This window comes from Heterocephalus glaber, unplaced genomic scaffold (assembly GCF_053883595.1).
Source record: "Heterocephalus glaber isolate CG9 unplaced genomic scaffold, H.glaber_assembly_v1.0 deba00001481, whole genome shotgun sequence".
Lineage (NCBI taxonomy): Eukaryota > Metazoa > Chordata > Mammalia > Rodentia > Bathyergidae > Heterocephalus > Heterocephalus glaber.
The window spans coordinates 47,710,453-47,733,653 of NW_028258317.1; the positions used below are offsets into that span (position 1 = coordinate 47,710,453).

Genomic DNA, 23,201 nt, shown 5'->3' on the forward strand with positions numbered 1-23,201 from the left:
CTTGGGTCCTTGTGCTTGTGCAGCAGGCGGTGAACCCACTGAGCTAAATCCCAGGCCCTGTAATTGCTTTCTGATAGTCACTTTTGACATCAGTGAATATGAAACTCACTTACCTTGCATGATGTCCACTTGTAAAAAAGTAGAATATAATTGTACCTTTTATGATTGAATATTATGTCCAGTTCAGTGAAGATTTAGATATTAGCTTCATAAATTTTTCTCACTGCATAGAATTTTTTTCCACAAAAAATGGAGATGTTCTTTACTTTGTAGTTAGCTTTTTTTCTTGATATTCTTAGCACTTTGACTCATTGATGTAAAATATATTTATACATATACATTTATGTACATGTTAATCTACACCACACACATATGAAATAGCAAGACTTTAGTAAAGTATGAAGTTAGAATTTTTCATTTTGAGATCATTGGTAGGTAAGAAAAACTAATTGATCTAGTGAACTACTCCAGACTCAGTTGGTAAGGTCTTTTTTATAACAAAGTTTTTTTTTTATGCAGCATTTATTGGTTTTACTACTGTTATGTATTTTAAAATTACTTAATGAATAGCTACTATATTTCTCCACTTTTCTAATATGATGAGTATGGCTAGGTATAACTAGTGATGTTCTGAAGCTTATGCTTACCAGTTTGAGAGACCAAAGTTGGTCCTGTCTTCTTAACTGGGCATTTAGGATGATACATTGCTAGCTTGAAAGTCACCATGATGGGAATATTTATGCCATGGAAATGAGCAGAAGCAATAAATCCTGCTTTTTGAGGGTGGTGAGGGAAGTGATAAAAGTTGGTTGTTAAACAGTTACCAGTATATGGTGACATACAACACACAGGAACAAAGTTCTTTGGGGTTCTCAATAAATTTAAAATATGTAGAGTTTCCAGGACCAAAACTCTGTTTATCCTAAAACCACGACAATAACAAAAACCCCCTGCTATTTATTACTTACTGGTGTAAACTTAGCACCAAAGTCTATTGAAGTGTATGATCAAGACAGGATTTTCAGCCAGGACTTATCTGTAGAGTCATTTTACCTGTCTTTCTGGTATTGCCTTCCAATAAGATTAACTCCATAAAATCATTTGAATTTAAAATATATGCGATATATTTTGCGGTTCTCATTGTGTTAAGCATATGGCCTAATTATGTGTTGATTGATGACTGTCAATAGAATATAGAGGGCCAGGGATTTAGCTCAGTGGTTTCGCTGCCTGCTGTGCAAGCACAAGGACCCGAGTTCGATCCCTGGTATCAAAAAACAAAAACAAAACAAAAAAATACTAATAGGACATAGAGAAATTGAAAAATTTCTGTATTTGAATAGTTAAGGACATTTTCAAGGAGAAGGTATGCTATGAGATGGATCTTAAATGTTGTTTTACAGTTATACTGGCTGTGAGGAGAGGTGTACACATGACTGAGGTAGAGGCAAGTTTAATTTCGGTATAGAGTTTGGAATTTGGGGGAAAATAATGAAACAGATGGAGTAGAAAAGAAAAGGTTTAGAATTTGGAAGTTAACTGATTAGAGCATAACCAGCTAGTGTATATTTTTAAAATAGCATCCAGTGTGAAAATGAAAGTGTCCCATTAGGGTGATTAATCTGGCAGATCTGTGTAAGTTTGTTAAACAGGGGTCTGAAATCAGATAAACTTCTGAAAGGATGTATAAGGTGAAGAATTTGCCCTTTTAATTCAGAAAAATCTAGGTTGGAATCCTGCTATTCTCTTGGTTTCAATTTATGGGTAAGATATAAGTAACAGCTAGGGGTAATATTGCAAAGGGTTGTGAAAGAGCCCAGCATAGGCTAGATCCGTGGTGGTGACTTACGGCACGCTTGCCACAGTGAGCTGTTTATATCATTGAAAGTTCTGAAAGGTTTGCCATCACTGAGCTAGATGCATGTTATTACGCCAGGACTTGCAGTGAAAGATGTTAAAAAATATAATATTTACTATTACTGATGATGATGCTTTTGTAATCACTATTATTTAGTGGGTAGAAATAGGATATGGAAACGAATCCCATCCCTAACCAATAGGAATAATTGTATGAATGGAAGTATACTTAATTATATTTGTACATACTTGAGTGTTGCAAATCAGCTGAAAAACTTAAATAAAATATACTTTTGCTTCCTAACTTGACCAATACAGCTTTATAATGAGATGGATACCATTTAGAATTCTCATATTTTTCAGTTCTGTTTTAGAACATAGTGGCAAAAGGAGACTTGGCCCTCTGTCACCTTGTTCCCTGTCCTGCAGGTTACCTCTTTTCCCCTATATCTGAGGATCTTTAATATAGTATGTTCATATGCCCATCCACCAAGCAACCTTGTCCCACCACTTGTGAGCTATCCCTTGACAACAACCTCTTGGACCACCAGGTGGATATACCTGTATGTCTGTGTGCCCCAGGGTGGTAGCTCATTGCTATGCAATCTGGGGTCTTGAGAAGCTGCTGAGGTAGAATTTAGAGGAGTCACCATAACCCTGGCTGGGAAGGCTTTCTGCATCATGAAGAGGTACCTGGCGATAGGGTGTTAGCAGGCTCTTGAAAGTGCAAGGCCCAGGGCAATGACCCCTCTTGGCCTACCCTCTGGGTGATGCTGGAAGTGACCATTTGTCATACAGATGCAGGCTGTTTTACTATTATTTGTGGAGTACAATAAACGAAAGTGAAAGAGATGAAAGATCACTGAGTTTTAGAAGAATTCTCGAATCACTTAAAAAGGGCCATAAGTATCTGGGAACAGATAGAATGGTAAATAATCCTGGTTTGCTCTCAGTAATATCCTCCTACATCTAGTCACCTTGCCAAGCATACAGTAGTGACACAATAGGGATTGAAGGGCATGATAAAGATATTTTGAATAATTTTATGAGATATGGAAAGAAATTCATTACAGAATATAGAGAGGATTGATGAAAAATAAACTGTTATGGAACCAATATAGAACATTGGATGTTAGGGAGAAGGGATCTTACTGTGATAGGCATGGGAGTCTGAACTTATCATGGATGAGAAAGATGTAATTTAATTTTTGTGTATGTTATACCCAACATAGCTGATCTTTTAAAAATGAATAATTGAATATTATACAAAAGCAGGCTTTAAGAAATTGGGTTTTAAGGTAAAATGGATAACAAAGACAGATTTACATTAGTGGACAGTAAGGTGGTTAAGGAAATTGCGGTAATTTAGAAACGAGAAATCCTGAGTAATTTTGGTAGTAGCAGGAGATGAGGAACAGTGAACGATCTTTAAAGAGGAGTTAATTGTTGTTCTTTTTTTTTCTTAATCTGTTTGGAGAGGAGAAGAGGATTCGGAAAAGTGCAGATTAGCCTAAATTTTCTAACCACACATTGACAAGTAGTTGTGGGGGAGGGTGGTTAGAGAAAAGGATTAGAATTAAAGGAGCAGATAGAATTAATTTTTACAAACATTTAAATATAGATTTGCATTTAAAAATTATTGCAAAATGTTTAGTCATTTACTTTATAATAATAAATATGTATAATACTTCATGTTGGGAAATATACAGTAAAGTAGCAAGAAAATCTGATCATAGTGTTAAAATTGCCATGTTCTTTTTGAGAACTTGGGTGTGTTAATTAGTATAGATTATTTCACTTTTGCTGCATCTGACTTACAATCACCTAAACACATAATAAACAGATGTGATTATTTTGGTGATCCTTGCCTTGTTCACATAACCCCAAATACTGTATGTGTATTTAGACTGTAGCCTGTTCATATATGCTCAGCTGTGCTTGTTTACTTTGTTATTTTTTAAGTTTAATGGGCCAATATAAAAAATTATGACAACTGTCACTTAATGTCACTTGTAGCTTTAAGGAAAAATAGAAAACAAAACTAAATCATGCTAAGTAGCTATGTTGCTGTTGATATTTGACTATCAGATATACTCTGTACTAAATTGATCTCTGATATCATGGGCCAAATTTAGGGTAAGAAAAGATATAAACAGACACAAATGAACAGACATTAGTATATTTTTCTATATTATTGCCACCCTAAATTTATGTTTTAGCTAATAAAGTATATTAGTTTAAAAAAATTCTTTCCTGTTCTTTTGCTCCCCTGACCCAAAGAATTTTACCTCTGTTGCTCTCTTTGTTTGTTTGTTTGGTACTAGTGATTGGATCCAGGGAGCACTGAGATACATCCTTAGTTTTTTATATTTTGTTTTTAGACAGGGTCTTACTAGCCAGGAACTTGAGATCCTCCTGTCTCAATCTGAGGAGTGGCTCAGATTATAAGTATGTACCACTGTGCTCAGTACGATTTCTCCTTTTCAAATAATTTCCCTGAAACCAAATAATAATGTCTTATTAATTGCTTCAGCTTTGTGACCTGTTCACACATTTATTGCTTATTTATTTTTAAGAAACAAATAATTATTTTTAAAAAATGAACAAATATGTCAGCTGTTAATCTACTCAGTTTTAAGTACAGGAAGTTAGACTTATGTCCAGAATTGTTTGTTATTTTATCCTTACAATGAAAAATGCCTATTCTTTCAAAGAATCCTTTCCTCATTATTTTCCCTTATTTTATCCTGAGTATTAAAGCAATGTTATTTTTTATTAGAATTTGAATACTTTGAAAAGAAATATTTTCTGTCCTTTTTGATAAAGTCAAAATTAATTTTTTTTTTCAGGTACCAGGGATCAAACTAAGGACCTTGCATTTGCAAGGCAGGTGTGGCACCACTGAGCTAAATCTCCGCTGCCCCCCCCCATTAATTTTTGGCTAAATAAGAAACATTTTAAAATGTAGTCATGCAGATAAACACTTTAAAAATAATTTTGGTATACGGCAATGCTTATCCACAAAATCAGTAACTTAATCATTTAGCCTCTAAATATGGAATAATTTATTTTTAATCTAATTGTTCTTGCTTTTAATATTTCAGGTCAGTTGATCATTCTGGCATTTTATGGTAGCTAACATTGAGTATGGCTCATGAAAAAAATATGAGGTAATTTGATGACGTTTTCTATAAACATTGAATATTTTAATCTGTCATATGGGATTTCATGTTTGAGTACTTTTAGTTATTTCTATTTAAGATTTTAAAATAGATTCTTTTTTGGTTGCTGACAGTAGTTAATATGTTGAAGAGCTTTATTTTCTTTACCGTATATATTTTAGAGAAAACAGGCATAGATTATCTTTTATATTATTATGTGTTTTTATTTTTTATTTCTAAATGCTTCAGATAACTCAGCTTTCGGTGGTGCTATAGAAACTGTGCTAGAACTTCCATCTCCCACCTGGCTCCTCCCACACCTGCCTCGCATAGAACTATAGAGATGCTGCATTTAAAATACGACTATTACATAGACTTTACAGGGAAATGAGAAAGAGCATTGAAGTTTCTATAATGTGCCATTTTTAGAAACGTGTCAGGGTTAGGGAGGTTTAATGACAACACAAATATAACACTCTTAAATTAGTCTTTCCTATCCCATGGATACCCAGGTGTCACCCTGCATAATATCTGGATTTGGCATTCTTAAATGGAAGTCAAGTAAGTATACATACTCTCTGCATTTGTAGATTGCCAAACTCCAATAAATATCAAAATAAGTTCTAGTAAGAAATAATAGCAGTTAACTTTATGAAATGCCTTACTCTGGTATGGTAAGAAAATAATAAGTTAACTTTATGAAATTTGGCCAGAGATGGGATACATACACACCAGTGGTAGAATAATTGGTTAACATATTGCTGATGTCATAATTCTTCAAATCAGTAATGGATTGGTTACAAGAAGATGCAGCAGTTTGGTTTTGCAAATTTGTGCTTCCACTACACATACTACTTAAAGAGAGGCCTTGTATCGGCACTTAGAAATGTGAAAAGAGCAGGAGTGAATGTGGGATGTGTGAATGGAGGAACAAAGGGTCAGGTATAGTGTCTCTGAGTACTTGTAGGCTATTCATCATCATTGGTTTTAGAGATGATGTTTGCCCAAAATTACTTCTAACTTTTCCAAGTCATTGAAATGCAATTGCTAGCCCATTCAGGATGATAAAACTGTTATTTTGCCATTTCTTGCTTTTTTCTAATGACGCCTGTATGATTACAAATGGTATTATTTTAAGATAATCATGTGGTTTACTTTTTGTAAGAGTATATAATCTAGTGATTTAAGAATACATTAAATTTTTGCAGTGGTAGGGATTGAATTTAGGGCCTTATACGTACTCAGCAAATGTCCCACTGCTGAGCTTCACCCACAGCCCAAGTAATTTATCTTAAAAATATATAAATATTTTCTAGTTTCTTAGTTACAAAAACTTTGTTTATAGGATTCTAACCAAAGGTATGATGATGAACTAGAATTTATGAACTGTCAGAGGGACCATATAGCCTCTTATTTGAATTTGATATATGCACTCTAAGTGGCTTGTGACATTGGGAAGATCTTCAGCTTCTATAAGAAGATAAATATTTACAGTCTTCTTTCTAGTTAAGAAAAGCAAGGCTCGAGAGAAATAAGGTGGAACTATAGCCTCCATTTCTAACTTGTGGTTTTATAAAAGGCCTCCACAAGGTGTACCAAAAATTTCCCTATGTGTTTTCCAAAATTTTATTATGGATATAAGGTTGCAAGAAAGGTAAGTAGTTGGTGCCTGAGTCCCTTACAACATGATTTATAACAAAGAACTATGCATTTATGAGTAGGAGGTATAATTTAATGAGCTATAATAACTTTTATCACAGATAATACATTTAAAGTACCATTTCTTTGAAACTCTTTTCCTAGGAAATCTTACAACTTCATCATATTTGTCAAACCCTTTGAGTAATTTTTATTAAACCTATCTAACATTCTTTATTCTTATCACTCAGTTTTTATGATTGAGAGCATCTGACTCTGGACATTGATATCATACTTTATAATTGTAAGAGCTTGTGTGGATCTGAAGAAAATTGTTTCCATCATATTCTTCTATAAACAGTGCTTACAAATATGTTTATTAAAAATAGTTTAAAAGTAATAAATTGGTTGATGTGATGGTGGGATCCTCTTGGGAAAGTTGTGAGAAATGAACATATTTTAAATTATCCTGAGAGAAGCAGAAGAGCACAGTTTCACATGGGTCTGTCCTAACTTTTTTCCTTTTAATGGGCTGTTATTTGGGCCTTGTTTTGATTGCCTTGTCTCCTTTGTTGTTTGTGAAATAAGGAACTTTCTTGGGGAGAGGAGTGGAGGCAAGGAAACATGTTTTATAGCATAGTAATTATAACACATTGTAATCATTTGGTAGGTCATAACTTACGAAGTTCTTCTGCATACAGGTCATGTCTTGTTTAACTTTTCTCAATTGGTCAGTTGTATGGGGTAGGGATTATCTCCTTGAATGAGGAAACTGAGACAGAATAGTTAAGAAGCACTTTTGAGCTTACACAAGTAGATTGTTTAAAATATAGCCTGTGAACTCTGGTCTTATGACTCTTATTCTAGTATTCTTATTATATTAGTAATTTTCAGATTATTTTCAAATCAAAAAAATTCTTCAGCAGTCATTTTCTGGGGAGTGATTGCATATAAATTTGCCATCCTACAGAGCAATTCCATTTTTGTCTCTTTCTACTGTAACACTGACTGATATTTCACTGGGAAAAAAGATTTCAAAGCCATGGCTCTACATGGCTTTCTTTTGTACAAAGACTGTAAATACAGAAGAGCAAACTAAATCTCTCTTTTTGTTCTTGCATTTTGCTAGAAGTGACACCAGGGTTATATATTCCTTTTTCCACTGGCATTGTTGAACCAGAAACAAGAATTAGATTGTTGGCATTTTCCTTTACTCTTGATTCTTTTCAAGTAATATTTGCTGACTTAATACTGTATACTGCACAGGATACACAAGTTACTAGCTTTTATGAGGGCCAGTGACAGTTGGTTTTAAAAGAGCACCATAGTTTAAAAAGTATATATAAATCATAGAAATTAAAATATAAGCTATTATTCATATTATGTTTTTGGTATAAAGGGACATTAACAAGCATCATCACTCTTTCTGCTGTTTAAAATATTGCTTGAGTTTCATAACAGGAACTCTGGTAGTTAAGTATGTTGATTCTTGTAAGTAATTTCCATAAACTACTATCTTTTTATAGAGCTTTGAAAATTCTAGGTGTGGTAGTATTTAAAAGTAATGATAATTTTTAGGAATGGTTCTTTCTTCTTCTTATAGAATTCTAAGGTCTTTAATACAATGAATTCCAAAATATATTTTCACTTTAGCCCAATAGCATTTACCTTCTTGTATTTTAACAGTCTGTGAAATTTCTTATCCTCAAATCAAGGAAAAATACTGTGGTTTATCAAAACCATCATGAAATTTAATAAGAGTTAAATTCAAGATAAAGTAATTGTTTAGACTCAAATCATAGCACTCTATAAATTGACTACATCTCAACAGTATTTTTAGTGCACATTGGTTATGCAGAATAATGGGGTTTCATTTTGACATTCATACATATAGAGAACATTCCTCAATCATTTCCCCCATTACCCTTTTCCCTCATACTCTGTCTTCTTCATCCCTTTCTCTTCCCTAATAATCTCTCTTCTATTTTCATATGAGATTCCTTTCTGGATCCCCCCCACCCCCCCCGATTGCTCATATGAGAGAGAACATTCAATTGACTCTGTGTCTGGCTTATTTTACTTAACATGTTGGTCTCCAGTTCCTTCAAATGACTTGATTTAGTCAACAATTTTGTATTTTTCTCTAAGTTCCTTTATTGGGACATTTTAGGTATACCATTCATTTACATTTATCATTGGGTGCTTGTACCTGTACATGATGTATCTTGGTTCTTATTTTTTCCCCGTTACCTGTGCGCCCTTCCCTATTTACACAGACATCATTTCCATTTTTTTTCTTTTCTCATGGTTTTTCCTCTCCCTCCTTTCCTTTCCCCTTCCCCTCCCTTCACCCCTTCATCTTTGGACCTTTTTTCCTATTTCGAATTATCAGTTATTCATTTTAATCATTTTAACCCTTGTTTACACTATCAGTTTCTCACACTAGTGAAACTTTTTGGTATTTACACGAGTGTCCTATTTATTTCACTTAAGAGTATGGCCTTTAGATGCATCCATTTAGCTATAAAGGACTCTAGTTTTTCATTCTTTATGGCTGAGTAGTACTCCATTTTATTAAAAAACCACATCTTCTTTATTCAGTTTCCAGTTGACGGGCACTTGAGCTATTTCCAAGCTTTAGCTATTACAAACTGTGCCACTATGAACATGGGTGCACATGTATCACTGTGGTATGATTCTTTTAATTCTTTGGGGAAGATACCCAGCAGGGGAATAGCTGGGTCAAATGGGACCTCTAGTCCTAGTTCTTCGAGGTATCTCCATACTGATTTCCATAGTGGTCACACCAGTCTGCACTCCCACCAGCAATGGAGAAGGGTTCCTTTCTCCCTGCACTCCTGCCAGCATTTGTTATTGGTTGATTTCTTGATAGCAGCCATACTTTCTGGGGTTAGGTGGAATCTCAGTGTTGTTTTCATCTGCATCTCTCGAATGACCAGTGATGTTGAACATTTTTTCATATATTTGTTTGCTGCTTTTTCTTCTTTGTCTGAGAAATGTATGTTCATTTCAGATGCCCATTTTTGAATTGGGTCTTCAAATTTGGGGTGTCTGATTTTTTTTAATTCTTTGTATAGTCTAGATAGTAGTCCTTTGTCTGAGGTACAGCTGCTAAAATTTTTTTCCCACATTGTACGTTGTCTGTTAGCTCTGTTGATGGTTTCTTTTGCAGTGCAGAAGCTTTTTAATAAGATGAGATCCCAGTTGTTGATTCTTTCTGCTAGTTCCTGTGGTACTGAGGTTTTGTTCATAAAGTCTTTTCCTATGCCAATGTCTTCAAGAGTTTTACCTAACTTATCTTCCAGCAGGTTTAGTGTTTCTGTCTTAATATTTAGATCTTTAATCCACTTCGATCTTAGTTTAGTGCATGGTGATAGGTATGGGTCTAGTTTTAATCTTTGGCAGGTTGAAATCCAGTTTTTCCAACACCATTTATTAAGTAGCTATCTTTCCTCCCATGATGGTGGTTGGCTCCTTTGTCAAAGATGAGGTGGCTGAAGATGATGCTGTCTGAAGTTGTTTCTTTATCTTCTAATCTATTCCACTGATCCTCAGGTCTGTTTCTTTGCCACTACCATGCTGTTTTTTATCACCGTAGCTTTGTAGTATAGTTTCAAGTTGGGGATTGTGATACCCCCAGCCATGTTTCTGTTGTTTAGAATTGCTTTAGCTATTCTAGGTCTCTTCTGGTTCCAAATGAATTTTTGGATTGTTTTCTCTAGTTCTGTGAAGTATATTGTTGGAATTTCAATTGGCATTGCATTGAATCTATATAGTAGTTTTGGAAGTATGGCCATTTTTACTATATTGGTTCTTCCTACCCAGGAACAAGGGCTGTCTTTCCATTTTCTTATATCCTCCTCAGTCTCGTTTTTCAGGTTGCTGTAGTTTTCAGTGTAGAGGTCTTTTGCTTCCTTTGTTAGATTGATTCCTAGATATTTCGTTTTTTTAGATGCTATTGTAAAAGGAATTGTTTCCCTAATTTCTCTCTCAGTGAGTCTTGTTATGTGTGTACAAGAAGGCAATTGTTTTTTGAGTGTTGACCCTGTATCTACTGAATCTGTTAATTAAGTCTAGAAGTCTTTTGGTAGAGTTTTTTGGGTCTTCCATGTAAAGTATCATATCATCAGCAAATAATGACAGTTTCACTTCTTCCTTTTCTATCTTTATTCCTTTTATTTCTTTCTCTTTCTAATTGCTGTGGCTAATGTTTCCAGAACTATATTGAATAGGAGTGGTGATAGTGGGCATCCTTGTCTTGTTCCTGATTTTAGCATGAAAGTTTTCAGTTTTTGACCATTTAGCATGATGTTGGCTGTTGGGTTTTCAGAGATAGCCTTAATCAGGTTGAGATAAAGGCCTTCTATTCCAATTTTCTATAGAGTTTTTATCATGAATGGGTGTTGGATTTTGTCAAATGCCTTTTCGGCATCTATTGAGATGATCATATGGTTTTTGTCCTTGACTCTGTTAATATAGTGTATTACATGTATTGATTTACGAATGTTGAACCAACCTTGCATCCCTGGGATAAATCCAACTTGGTCAGGGTGTATGATCTTCTTGATGACCCTCTGTATACTGTTTGCCAGTATCTTGTTGAGGATTTCTGCATCTATGTTCATTAGGGAGATTGGCCTGCAGTTCTCTTTTTGGGTTGGGTCTTTCCCTGGTTTTGGAATCAAAGTAACACTTGCTTCCAGGAATGAATTTGAAAGTATTGCTTCCCTTTCAATTTCCTTGATGAGTTTAAAGAGTAATGGCAGTAGTTCTTCTTTAAATGTCTTGTAGAATTCAGCAGTGAAGCCATCAGGACCTGGGCTTTTCTTCCTTGGTAAATTTTTTATTACATTTTCAATTTCCCTCATTGTAATTGGGGTGTTTAGAATTTCTATATTTTCTTCATTTAACTTTGGCAATTCATATGTATCTAGGAATCTGCCCATTTCTTCTGTGTTTTCCATTTTATGAGAGTACAAGTTCTTGAAGTAGGTATTGATGATCCTCTGGATTTGCATTGGATCTGTTGTGACTTCACCGTTTTCATTCTGAACAATTTTTTTTAAATAAGCATAATTGAAGTTTAATATCAAAGTTGGCAATGGTTGTTTTCCTTCAACTTGATTATTGAGTTCTTAGTTTAGAGTGTTAACCACTCTAAATTAATAGCAGTTATTTTCTCCACAGTTGATTTTGAACATGGTATGATTTGAGAGACACAGAAAAGGGCAGCAAAAGTGGTATTGACTGGAGTGAGCAAAGATGAAAGTCATGGAAGCTGCTTATTTAATCTTGGGAAAGAGTGGGAGGGATTTAAAATTCTTTTACAAATTTATTCGTATTTTTAAAATTTTTTTGTTACAAGCTTTCATCTAAAATCAGTAAGGCAGCACGCTGACAGTAGGTTAAAGAGAGACCTAAGTTATCTCTTTGAAAGCCAGACCTAAATAAAATGAGCTTAAATTATAGAAGGAGTGATTTGATTTTCATAAAGGTGACCCTCCATAAAAGGTCATTGATCCCTTGAATTAGAAATTAGGCAGATATTTGGTAAATTACACTCAACAAAATTCTTCAAGACCAGAGTGATTAGTTACTTAGCTAAATGATGTATAGTACTTTTCTAATCATAATTAAAGGTAATATTGGGGCCGGGGATTTAACTCAGTGGTTCTGCCGCCGCCTTGCAAGTAAAAGGTCCAGAGTTCGATCCCCGGTACCAAAAAAAAAAAAGGTAATGTCTATAACTTATGAAGATATTAAAATTATTTTTATGGTTAAATTAAGATAGAAATTGCAAGAACATGTCACATTTGTGATCATAGAACTAAAATTACTTTATTCTGACAGTATAAATTCTGAGTTGTGTGCACTTTAAAAACATTTCATAAATGCAAAAAAAGATAAAAGTTAGTCAAGAATGTGAGGATGCAGCAGTATGTTTTGGTAAGGTGGTCTAAGCAGTTCATGGGTTTATGAATCAAATCTCAGTGTGAATCCTGGTTTACCCATTTATTAATTCAGTATCCTAATATGACATGAGGACAGTAACTCCTGTCTTGTAGACTTGTGAAAATTAAAAAAGGGATGTCTGCAGAATACATAATGTCTAGCAAAAGGTAGTACTTAAGAAGTCACATACCCCATATTCCTTCATACCCCATGTAAATTTAAAAATTCCCCTAGGAAGCTTGACTAGGAGAACCAGTAGAACATAGAGGATCTTTAACTGCAGTCGTTTACAAGAGGAGATAGTGTTCAATATTTTTTTTTTCATTTACTATTTAACTGCCCAAATTTTGGCATCTCCAGCCATGGTCAGTGAAAACTTAATTGATTTACTGCATTTTTTTTGGTGGGGGTTTATTGAGACAGGGTTTCACTATGTATGTAGTTCTGGCCTTGAACTCACTACACACCCCAGGCTGGCCTCAAATTTAAGCAATCTTCCTGCCTCGGCTTCCCAAGTGCTAGGGTTACAGGCATGTACTACCATGGCGGCAAGAAACCAGTTGTGGTCCTACCTTGATCAAGAAGCTTCAAAGCTTGATCCATTTTTAGGAAGAAAGCTATATAGAGTTGTATGTAGGAAACCATGTATGGAATAAAATTCTAAATTGTTTCAAATGTTAACTCCTATTTAAATGCTGAGTGTGGCAGATACATTATTTTTCTGTAATTAGTTTTTGGTCAGTCAACTCTCATTTTGTTTTATTTTCACTGACATAGTTGTCTTAGGTTTTCTTCTAGTCATTACCTCTACTCCTACCTCCCCCTGCCCATTGCTTCTGTAAGTCTGCTGATTGCTTTAAATATCTTGCATCATTTTGTATCTCATATTGTAACTGGCTAACATTTTCTAACAGTAATATTTATCAAGTGGTATGTGCCAGGCACTGAGTAAGTACCTTATATAAAATAATTTAATCCTCACGTTAACTCTCCAAGGGAAATTAGGTACTTTAGATAATATTCATTTCTGAAATTAAAAATGCTCTGAAAATAACTACTAGTTTTCCTAAATTTGTAGTAAGTTAATTTGCCTGAAGTGAATGCGATGAGAACACTTAAGGGTCTTTATCCATTAACTGGAACATTCATTTTGCTACAGGAGTACTGTGATTATGAGTTGCTCCCCTAAGTCCACCTTGGATGTTATAAGTATATGATATCACTTTTAAAATTCAAAAAGTGGAGAGTCATGTGACATCTGGCCAGAGGTTTAGAATTAGGGGGTTGTAAATCTGTTTCACTACTTTGTTTTCTAGATGAGAAGACTGATGATAGGCAAATGCCAGATTTATGAATAGCAGGCTAAGATGCCAAGTAATTTATTTGAAGTATTTCGTGGTAAAGTAAAATGGAACCCAGTAAGTAGTCTTACTGTAGAGCCCATGCTTTTTTTGGTATTGGGGATCGAATTCAGGACCTTGCACTTGTGAGGCAGGCGTGGTACCACTGAACCAAATCCCTAGCCCTAGAGCCCATACTTTTAAACCACAAAGTCATTTTGCCATACAGGTGCCAAGGCAAGACTCAGCATCAGTATATGTGTTGAACTGACATGGTCACCAGTAGAGGAACTTGTATAGCTGGGTATCTTTAATAGAAAATAACCTTTTTATAATTTGTATTTGGATATGAAAGATCATGTTTTTCTGGGTACTCAGGTTTGAATATGTCTGATCATAGAATTCCCTTAGGTATAATGGAGCCCAGCTGTAAAGGGCTACATCAAGTAGAGGTAGAAAATGGTGTACTTTCTTTTTATTCCTTTGTGTTATCAGTATTTCAGCTAGTGCCAGAAGTTTCTTTTTTGATTTTACTCAACAAAGAATTTCTTAATGCTTGGTATGTAGTAGACTGAAAATACAACATTGGGGAAGAAAGTCATGGTTCCTGTTTCGACAAGAACACCATTGGGCTGGGGATTTAGCTCAATGGTTCTGCCGCCTGCCCCACAAGTGCAGGGACCCGAGTTTGTTCCCTGGTACCAAAAAAATAAATAACAAGAACACCATTGTTATTATAAGTGGGAGAGTTTGTTGTGGGATACCCCATATTGCAGTAAGTTTAGCTTCTTTGAGCCAAAATGACAGAACTACTCGCCTTCTAACATTGTGACAACCAAACTGGCCCTAAACATTTCCCAAGGTCCCCTGGTGGGAGTGGCATAGAGGTATAATGGGTGATGTTCAGACTCAATTTGGATGCTTGTATATTATCAAAGTTAAATAATTGGCTTTAAGGATTTCTTTTGCTAGAATCTTAACTTTATGCAAAGTAAATAGCTGAGAGATTTAAAAAGCAAGTAGTTAAACTGCTTACATCTAGTCCTAATGGTTAAAACTCAAAAGCAAGGTTGTTTGGGGTTAAACTATCCATGAGTAATAGATAATTCCTATTATACTGCACAAATAATAAATAGAAGTTAATAAGTCCCAAGTTAATATACTAAGCATTGCTGGATATTTTTTGGTGATAGTTATTCCTTCTTCAAAGACATATGCTTATGTAGAGTATATCATGTAACACTTAAACATTTCTGCTTCACATTCATTTTTACAAAGAAATTACAAATTCTAATACATATAAGCAGAACAACTATGAACTTTTTGTTATTCTTGAATTTGTCATTTGGAAGAGGAATAAGATAACTTTTCTTTCAGGATCCATGTCAACTGCTTTTTAGGCAGTATCATATTAAAAATAATAACATTTGAAAGCTCATAGAATGTCTTGTTTATCACAGTTGACATTTTTAAGTGAAAATACTTTTGTATTATGAATATAAAATTATATATCCTCAGTAAAAACATTGGGAAAACACAGGTCCAAATAAGAAAATACGAAAACAAAATCAACCCTTCTGCTTAGAGATTACTACACATCTGTGTACAGGATTATTGTCACATGTTGGGATTTGTGTCTCTCCCTTAGTACATGTGTGCTCACTCTGTTACTCTTGGATGTGCTGCTACTCATAGGTGTGCTCTTTCTTTTTACAGACATAAAAGTATTTATATACTTTCTCATAAAAATTGGGTCATATGATTTATTTTTTAACTTTGACATTCATGTTTTGACCATCTTTTCATGGCAATGAATAAAATTTTATATGTTTATTGGCATGGTTTGAATGTAACAGTTTAAGCAATTCTGTAGTCAGGCATTCTTTTATTTTCTATTAGTATTTGTTTGTGATACATAATGGTTGCAATCATTGTGAGTAGTTGGTTCATGTACAGGACGTATCTTAATTTTTTTCCATCCCCTTCCCTTCCTAGCTTGACATTTAGACAGTATTGTATATTTTGATACTAATTAATTACTAATTATATTACTAATTGTACTTTGTGTGACTGTCCAGTTATTTCCATTAAATAATGGAATTACCGGGTAAAAGACTGGATAGATTTGGAGTGGTATGGTTGCTCTACAAAAATTGTCATTTTATACTCCCAACAATAATGCTTCTGTTTCTTTGCTTACTCTCTGACACTGGATATGATCAGTCTTTTTAATTAAAAATTTTCCATATCAGCTGAAAAATGTCTTATTTGAATTTGTATTTTTTGATAATCACAAAAAAGGTAAGTCATATATGTAAGCTATTCATATTGTGATTTGAATTTGTCAATCCAAATTTATGTGCTGAAAGTTCAATTCCAATGCAGAGGTTGGGAGGGGCCCCTAATAAGAGATGATTAGCATTAGACCTAAAATTAATGTTATTGCAGAAGTGAGTGAGTTATCTCAAGGTTGTTCTATGAAAGGAAGTTTGGCCTCTTTTTCCTGGTTTATCCTCTGTCCCCCTTTTGCCTTCTGCCTTCTTAAAGGGGGTGACTGAGGATGAAGGCAAAATGGATCCTCTTAATCTTGGACTTCTTAGCCTCAGAAACTAAAAGTAATGAATTTCTTTACACTATAAATTTCCCAGTCTTTGTTATTCTGTTATGGCAACACAGAATGGACTAAGATACATTTCTTTTGTTGATTTTCAATTTAGTCTGTTTTCCTATTGTGTTGTGTTTTTTCCTCCTTTTAAATTTCAAGATCTTTTTATAATATAAGGATAATAAAATCTGTCATTTTTCTTTTTATTTGTGGCTGAGTGTATATCTCAGTTTTAGAGCTTAGCCTGTGTGAGTCCTTTGGTTCAATCCTAGCACATGCATGCACACATACAAAGATTCACCATGATCTTTATTTGGTTTTGTTTTAGGGATTTTTGAGGGTAAGTACATGTATCTTTCCTTTTGTCTTTTCTCCCCAGTTGGTGTCCATTGTAACTCATAATAACTCGGTAGAAGGATTAAAGAGGGGAAGGAGATGAAAAAGGAATTAAAATGTGTTATGTGCCCATACCAATTCCCCACAAGGAATCTAATCATTTTGTATTGTAAACATGTACTCCTACTAATAAAAAAAGATGTTTAAAAAACAACCCCCCAAAAAGTACTTTCAATGGGAAACACTTCTGTGGATTAAGGAAGTGATGAATTGCTCATATTAGGTGTATTTGCTCTGATTACAGTTTTAATAGTAACGTCATATAAAAATAAAAATTGTGAGAAATACAGATATAGTTGAAATGTAATTGAAAGATTCCTTACATTAAAGCCAGATAGTCCTAGATTTATTTGTTCTTTAATTTAGATGACAAGTGTTTATTTAGTGCCTATTTAGGGATTTCCCACTTAACTAGCTGTGTGACTATGGGTAAGTCACTTAAACTAGCTAAGTCTGTGTCTTTATTTGTAAAAGAGGGATAATACCTACCTTATATTATTGTAAAGGTTACTTACCAGTCACCCCAAGTTTCTAACAGTATCTGACATATAATTGGACAACATTAAATTATAGCTAGTATTAGTGGTATTAGTTTTTATAGCAAAATACAACATAATTTTAGCCCAATGTTATATATAATATCATTGGAGTGTTAGTAATTTGGCATGTGGAGTAATTAATGATGATAATTACAATTTTATTAATAGAATGAAGCCTATCTAGGTTGAATATACTGAGCATCCTGTCAGGTAAATAATACTTGTTTATATTTATACTGCAGTTTACTATTTTCAAAACTTTTTCTTGGTTTATTTGTTTACATGGCACTCCTGAAAGATAGGCAGGGCACATGTAATTTTTCCTGTTTGGAGAGCAGCTTGGAGAGATTAATTGACTTGTCCAAGGTCATTTAGCTTGTAAATGATTAATCAGATTCCACCTATAATTAACATTCTCACTGAACCTAAATTGACCCTCGCTATGGTAAAGAACAGAGAGTAAACTCTGACTAAAATTGCCTGGTCTTCATTTAGTACTTTATAATTTCTTGTGGTTGCTTCTATTCCAATTACCTGAACATTGGCTTTAATGTTTTAGTAGTCTGTTGTGTTGATGGTATTCATGCCCTTTGAAGCCCCCTTATTTCTGCAGTGTGGGGTTGGCCTGCAGTTTACTTCAAGAAACAGAATTAAAGCTGTTCCAGGTCTTAATGTAAGCCTCAGTAAGGGCTGTCAGCTTCTTTGTTTGTGTTTTTGGGAGACTGAGTCATCATGTAAACAGTCTGACTACCCTCCTAAAAAGACCATGTTGAAAAGAGTATATATATGGAGAGGAAAAGGCCCTGAGATTACAAAAAACTCAGAGATTACATAGATGAAGAAGCCTAGTCATCCTGGTTTCCTAGATGAGCTTCTTTTCCACCTGCCAATGGTAAGCTATCACATGAATGACAACCTGCATGATGAGTCCAAGGAATTGCTGAACTGAGCTCTGCCCAGATTATATAATTATGACAAATAAAATGGTGGTGATTTTTGAACTAGTTATATTGAGGTGCTTTGTGATACAACAGAAAAACAAAACAATGTTCTTGAAAATAAAAGCTTTACTAAAAGGTGTTTACTTTTTGTAGCTTGATTTCACAGTTGATCTCCCTGACATAGCAATATCATCTAATGTAGAAGAAAGATAATAGTAATGAGTATTTCTTTTCTATTTCAGAAGCTCTTTCTACTCCACCTTAACTATGCAGGTTTGGTCTACACTTGGGTGAATCTGACATAAACTCATAAATCTAAAATTTATAAGCCTAATTTAATCACTTTTTTGTTGTTACAATGCTTGTTGTTTTAAGAAGTACAAAGTGGATATAAAATACTATAACGCTTCATCAACTTCTGGAATGGTAGAAGGTGGGTCTTAGTGAACATAACAAATATGGAAAAAATAATGAAAATCATCCAGTTTAGGATTATGGATATTAACCAAGCCTGACAATGAACTGAAAATATAGTCAAGAGAAAACTATTAAACCTTAGGAAGACCTAAGGGTTCTGTGACATTTTAACTTGAAGCTCTTCCTATCTCCCATCTATCCCCAGCCTAGTGGTTAATCAAAATCTGACAGCATTGTAGATCGCAGAAAGATTTGACCATTTTTGCAGCTTCATTAAAGGCACCATCCCTAGAACACAGTTAATATTTTGTCAGAAGTTGGAGCTCCTTGGGAAAATTGATCTGAGTGGTTGGCTGTTTGGTTAGCATCAGAGCACAGCTCCCTTGGAGAAAAGCAGAACCTTACTCCCAGGCTATTACTGAAGCAATAGCGAACTTTTGTCAAGAGCTCTACTATCTAAGGCTATAATTTCAGTTCCAGCAAAGGGGGGCGCCTGGCAAGGATTTGTTAAAAGGAAATCCTGGAGAACTAGCCAACCATAGGGAACTTTAGAAAGCTCTGATATATTCCTGGATATCTGAAAGCCTGCACAATGTTCAAGGCTGTGCACATGCCCAGGGAGGACCTGAGAAAGGAGAATGCCACCTTTGGCTGATTTTGAGCCTTTGTGTAAACAGGAAGTAAAATCTGTAGCTGTATTTTTACACTAGAAATTGAAAGGCTTCTCACAGATCTTTTGGGCATACATTTAAGGAAAACTTCTGAACAATCATTTGTTGACCACTGCATTACAGTGGCCTAAGTGTGACTACTAGGAAGCCAGGCTTAAAAATTAAAAACAAAGCCAAACCAAAACAGCTCTCTCTGTCTCCCCCTCTCCTTCCCTTTCCTGTCCCCTTCCCTGCCTTCCACTGTAGAATTCAGTGACCACTCACACAGAGAATAGAAAATTTTGTAGAATTAGTTCATGAAGATGCTAAGCAAATAAGCAGCATATTTAAAAACAATAAACCAGTGATTAAAAAATTTCTGCAGTGTGGAAGAATTGGATATCAGAATTGTTAAAATATCTGAAATGTCTAGTTTTCAATAAAAAATTGTGAGCAGAGAAACAGGAAATACATAAACTAGAGAAACAAAAACCAAAAAAATACCAGCCAACAGAAAAATGTCCTTTGGAAGACTTTTTAAATTTAATAGGTGAAGACTTATAAAATCAGGTATTATAATATATTTGAAGAATTAAATGAAAAATCTAAAGAAGAAAGGAAAGCATGAGAATGGTATCTCAGCAAAGAGAGTATCAATAAAGGTAGAGATTATAATTATAACCACATAATAGTTATGGAGTTTAAATGTATAACTGGAGTGAAAAATTCACTGGAGAGTCTCAACATCAGATATGATTTGGCAGATGAAAGAATCAGTTAACTTAGAGATAGGTCAATAGAAATTATCCATTGTGAATAAAAATAAAATAAAAATAAACAGAGTTGCAAGAGACAGAAAGGGAAGACAAACAGGCAGAAATAATATTTAATTTAATAAGGATATAAAACCTTCCAAGCCTACTAAAATATTTAGTTACACATTTAATACATTTTGCATAAATCTAATAAAATAATCTCAAAGTAGCTTACCCCTAGACACATTGTATTTGAATTTATTAAATTGAATAATAGAGAAAAATTTGAAAATAGGAAGAGTAAAATTTCTTGTCACAAACTATGCTCAATAAAATTAATAGCTGACTTACCAGAAACCTTGGAAAACACATTTTTAGTGTGGAAAGGAAGACTATCAGCCAGAAATTCTGTATCAAGCTAAGTACCACAAAATTAAGAAGAAATGAAAATATTTCCAAATAAGCAAAAACTGAAAGAATTTGTAACTAACACACTGCTATAAGGAATATTAGGAGTCCTTTTAGGTTGAAATGAAAGGAAACCAGGTTTAAACTTTAATCTTTATGAAGAAATAATAATGGTAAAGGTGACTACACAGGTATTATGAAAGACGTATAAAATATATAAAACTTTTGTTTGTAACTTTCTAATCTTTTAAAACTACTGAATAAAGCAATAATTATAAATTTTGTTGGAACATTTATAATTTATAAAGATGTAATTTGTATAACCATAAAATTACAAAGGAAGGGTAGGGGATGAGCGTACATATACTGCAAGGTAGGATTTTTTAGGGGTGCTATTTAAATTAAGTTTGTTTTAATCCAGGACAAGAATGTTTTTAAGTTAAAATGCTTGTTGTAATCCCCAGGGCAACCACTAAGAAAGTAAGACAAAGATAGTAAAAAAATAAGAAGGTAATGACAAAAGTACACAAGAAAATATTTAACAGAAATAAATTGGAATGGAAGATGTTATAGAGCTTAGTATATCATAAAATAGAGGTAATAGTATGTAATTTCCATGTTAATAATATATTCATGCAATTTTTGAGGAGAAATATTACTAAGCATATTTGTTCATGAATCTTAGGCATTTCATTTGTGATACTGTCAGGTATTTCTCAATAGATTTTAAAAATGTGGTATAAAAATGCACAATGGGTGCATAATTTTAATTTCACCAACCATGTACAACAGTTTCAGTTTTTCCGTATCCTTACCTACATTTTTTGGTATTTTTGATAGTAGCCATTCTAAACATTATTCCTAGATTATCATCCTAATGTTAACATATTAGCCTTTATTTTCTTGAGAAATAGAATACTTATTTTAGGAGGTTTACCGCATTTTTTACAAATCTTTATTGTTCCCTGACCTCAAACACTAAAAGACCTGTTTGGACTGGTGTTCTAAACATGTTAAAATAAATGTATAAAACTGCATATTTGCATTCCTTCATAGCTCAGTAGCTCTGGTCCTCTTTTACTTCTGGAATTTTTAGAGACTACATGTCTCTGCTTCTAGTTTCTAAAATGATAAACTTGCTGTAATGGTGTCATCCTAATTGTGATTTGTTATCTCTGAACTGCCTTCTCTGCTCCTGTTTCCAAAGAGTCTGTAATTGTCACATCTTTGGATGATATCTTTTCAACATATACCCGGTGGGCTACTTCCATCCTCACTGAACATGGTTTTCTCCACTTCACTTAAGCCTTTTATATCTGCTGGAGAATCTGTCATCTGTTCCTCATTGGTTCCATACTCTGAAGTATGGTTATGTGTCCAAAAACATTGCTTCAAGGCTGCTACACTAGCTGACTTCCAGTGCCCTGTATTTGATGATCTTGTTGCCATTTAATAATGAGTTCAGCTTACAGGTGATGCTTATTATTTTGTTCAGGATGACAGATATAATTCTATAATTACCTAGCTCTGCCAGCTATATAAATTCAGTCATTTAGGTTGGTTGAGGACTTCAGTGTTTTATTGTTTCTAACTTGTCTTTGACTTCCAAGAATTATACTCAAATATTGTTGGAAAACAATATGGTTGGGGGGAAAAAAAGTGCATTTGGAGATCTATATTCAAGTCATGATTATGGCAGTTGTTGGCTAACTTACCTTTAGATCCTCTCTGAGTCAAATCTCTTATATGAATTGGAGATGGTGATATTCATTTTTTCTTTTAAAGGGTATGTTTATACTATGAGTTTGTGTGTGGGGGCAGTCTTTTCATTGTTGTTGTGGATTAAACCCAGGGCTTGGCATATGTTAGGCAGGAGTTCTACCACTGAGCTACATCACCAGCCCACTGTGGAAAGTCTTGTAACCAGGGAGTCAATTTCCTTCTTGCAAATGGTGAAGTTGAAAGGACTTTCAAACTTCATTGATACTATTATGGTGTGTATTTGATAGGGATCTGTCCTGATGAGATTGGTTCTCAGAGTTTGACCAGTAATTTAAAAAGTCAGTTGAAGTAGCATAAAAATGATGCCTATATTCCCACCAACATTTTAACTTGAAATGTATGTGGACTATTTTTCAATTAGGACCAAGGACTTTTCCTTATAGTGTCAGATTTCTGATTGAAACTCCAAGCCTTATATAAATTGATGTCCATAACAAATCATATCTACTTTAATTAAAAAATTTTGTCTCAAAGAAGCAGTTCTCAGAGAGTGGTTCTGGGCCCAGGAGCATCACATGGAATTTCTTGGCATGCAGGCTTTTTGGTTTTACCCCAGACCTACCTGAGTCAGATACTGTGGAGGTTGGAGCTCATCCTCCATTTTGTGTTTTCCCAAGGCCACCATGCTGAAGTTGAGAAACACTAGTCTGTATTTTATGTTTTTCTCCATTTTAAAATATCTCTTTCTCTTGCCCGTTTCAAGGCAGTGTTTTGAAGTGACTTGCCTATATCAAGTCTT

General features: G+C 34.3%; 1 protein-coding gene across 12 annotated transcripts in view; it reads left to right on the forward strand.

The window, feature by feature from the left end:
• Positions 1-23,201, forward strand: part of Rfx3 (regulatory factor X3) — a 293,033-nt gene that overhangs the window by 27,540 nt on the left and 242,292 nt on the right. The window contains exon 2 of one of the 12 annotated variants that reach the window (XM_087184009.1): positions 4,962-5,027. The exons of the other annotated variants lie outside the window; for them this stretch is intronic. The gene's annotated coding sequence lies outside the window, so the exon portion shown is untranslated. The remainder of the gene's footprint in view (positions 1-4,961; positions 5,028-23,201) is intronic. 12 annotated transcript variants of the gene reach the window in all.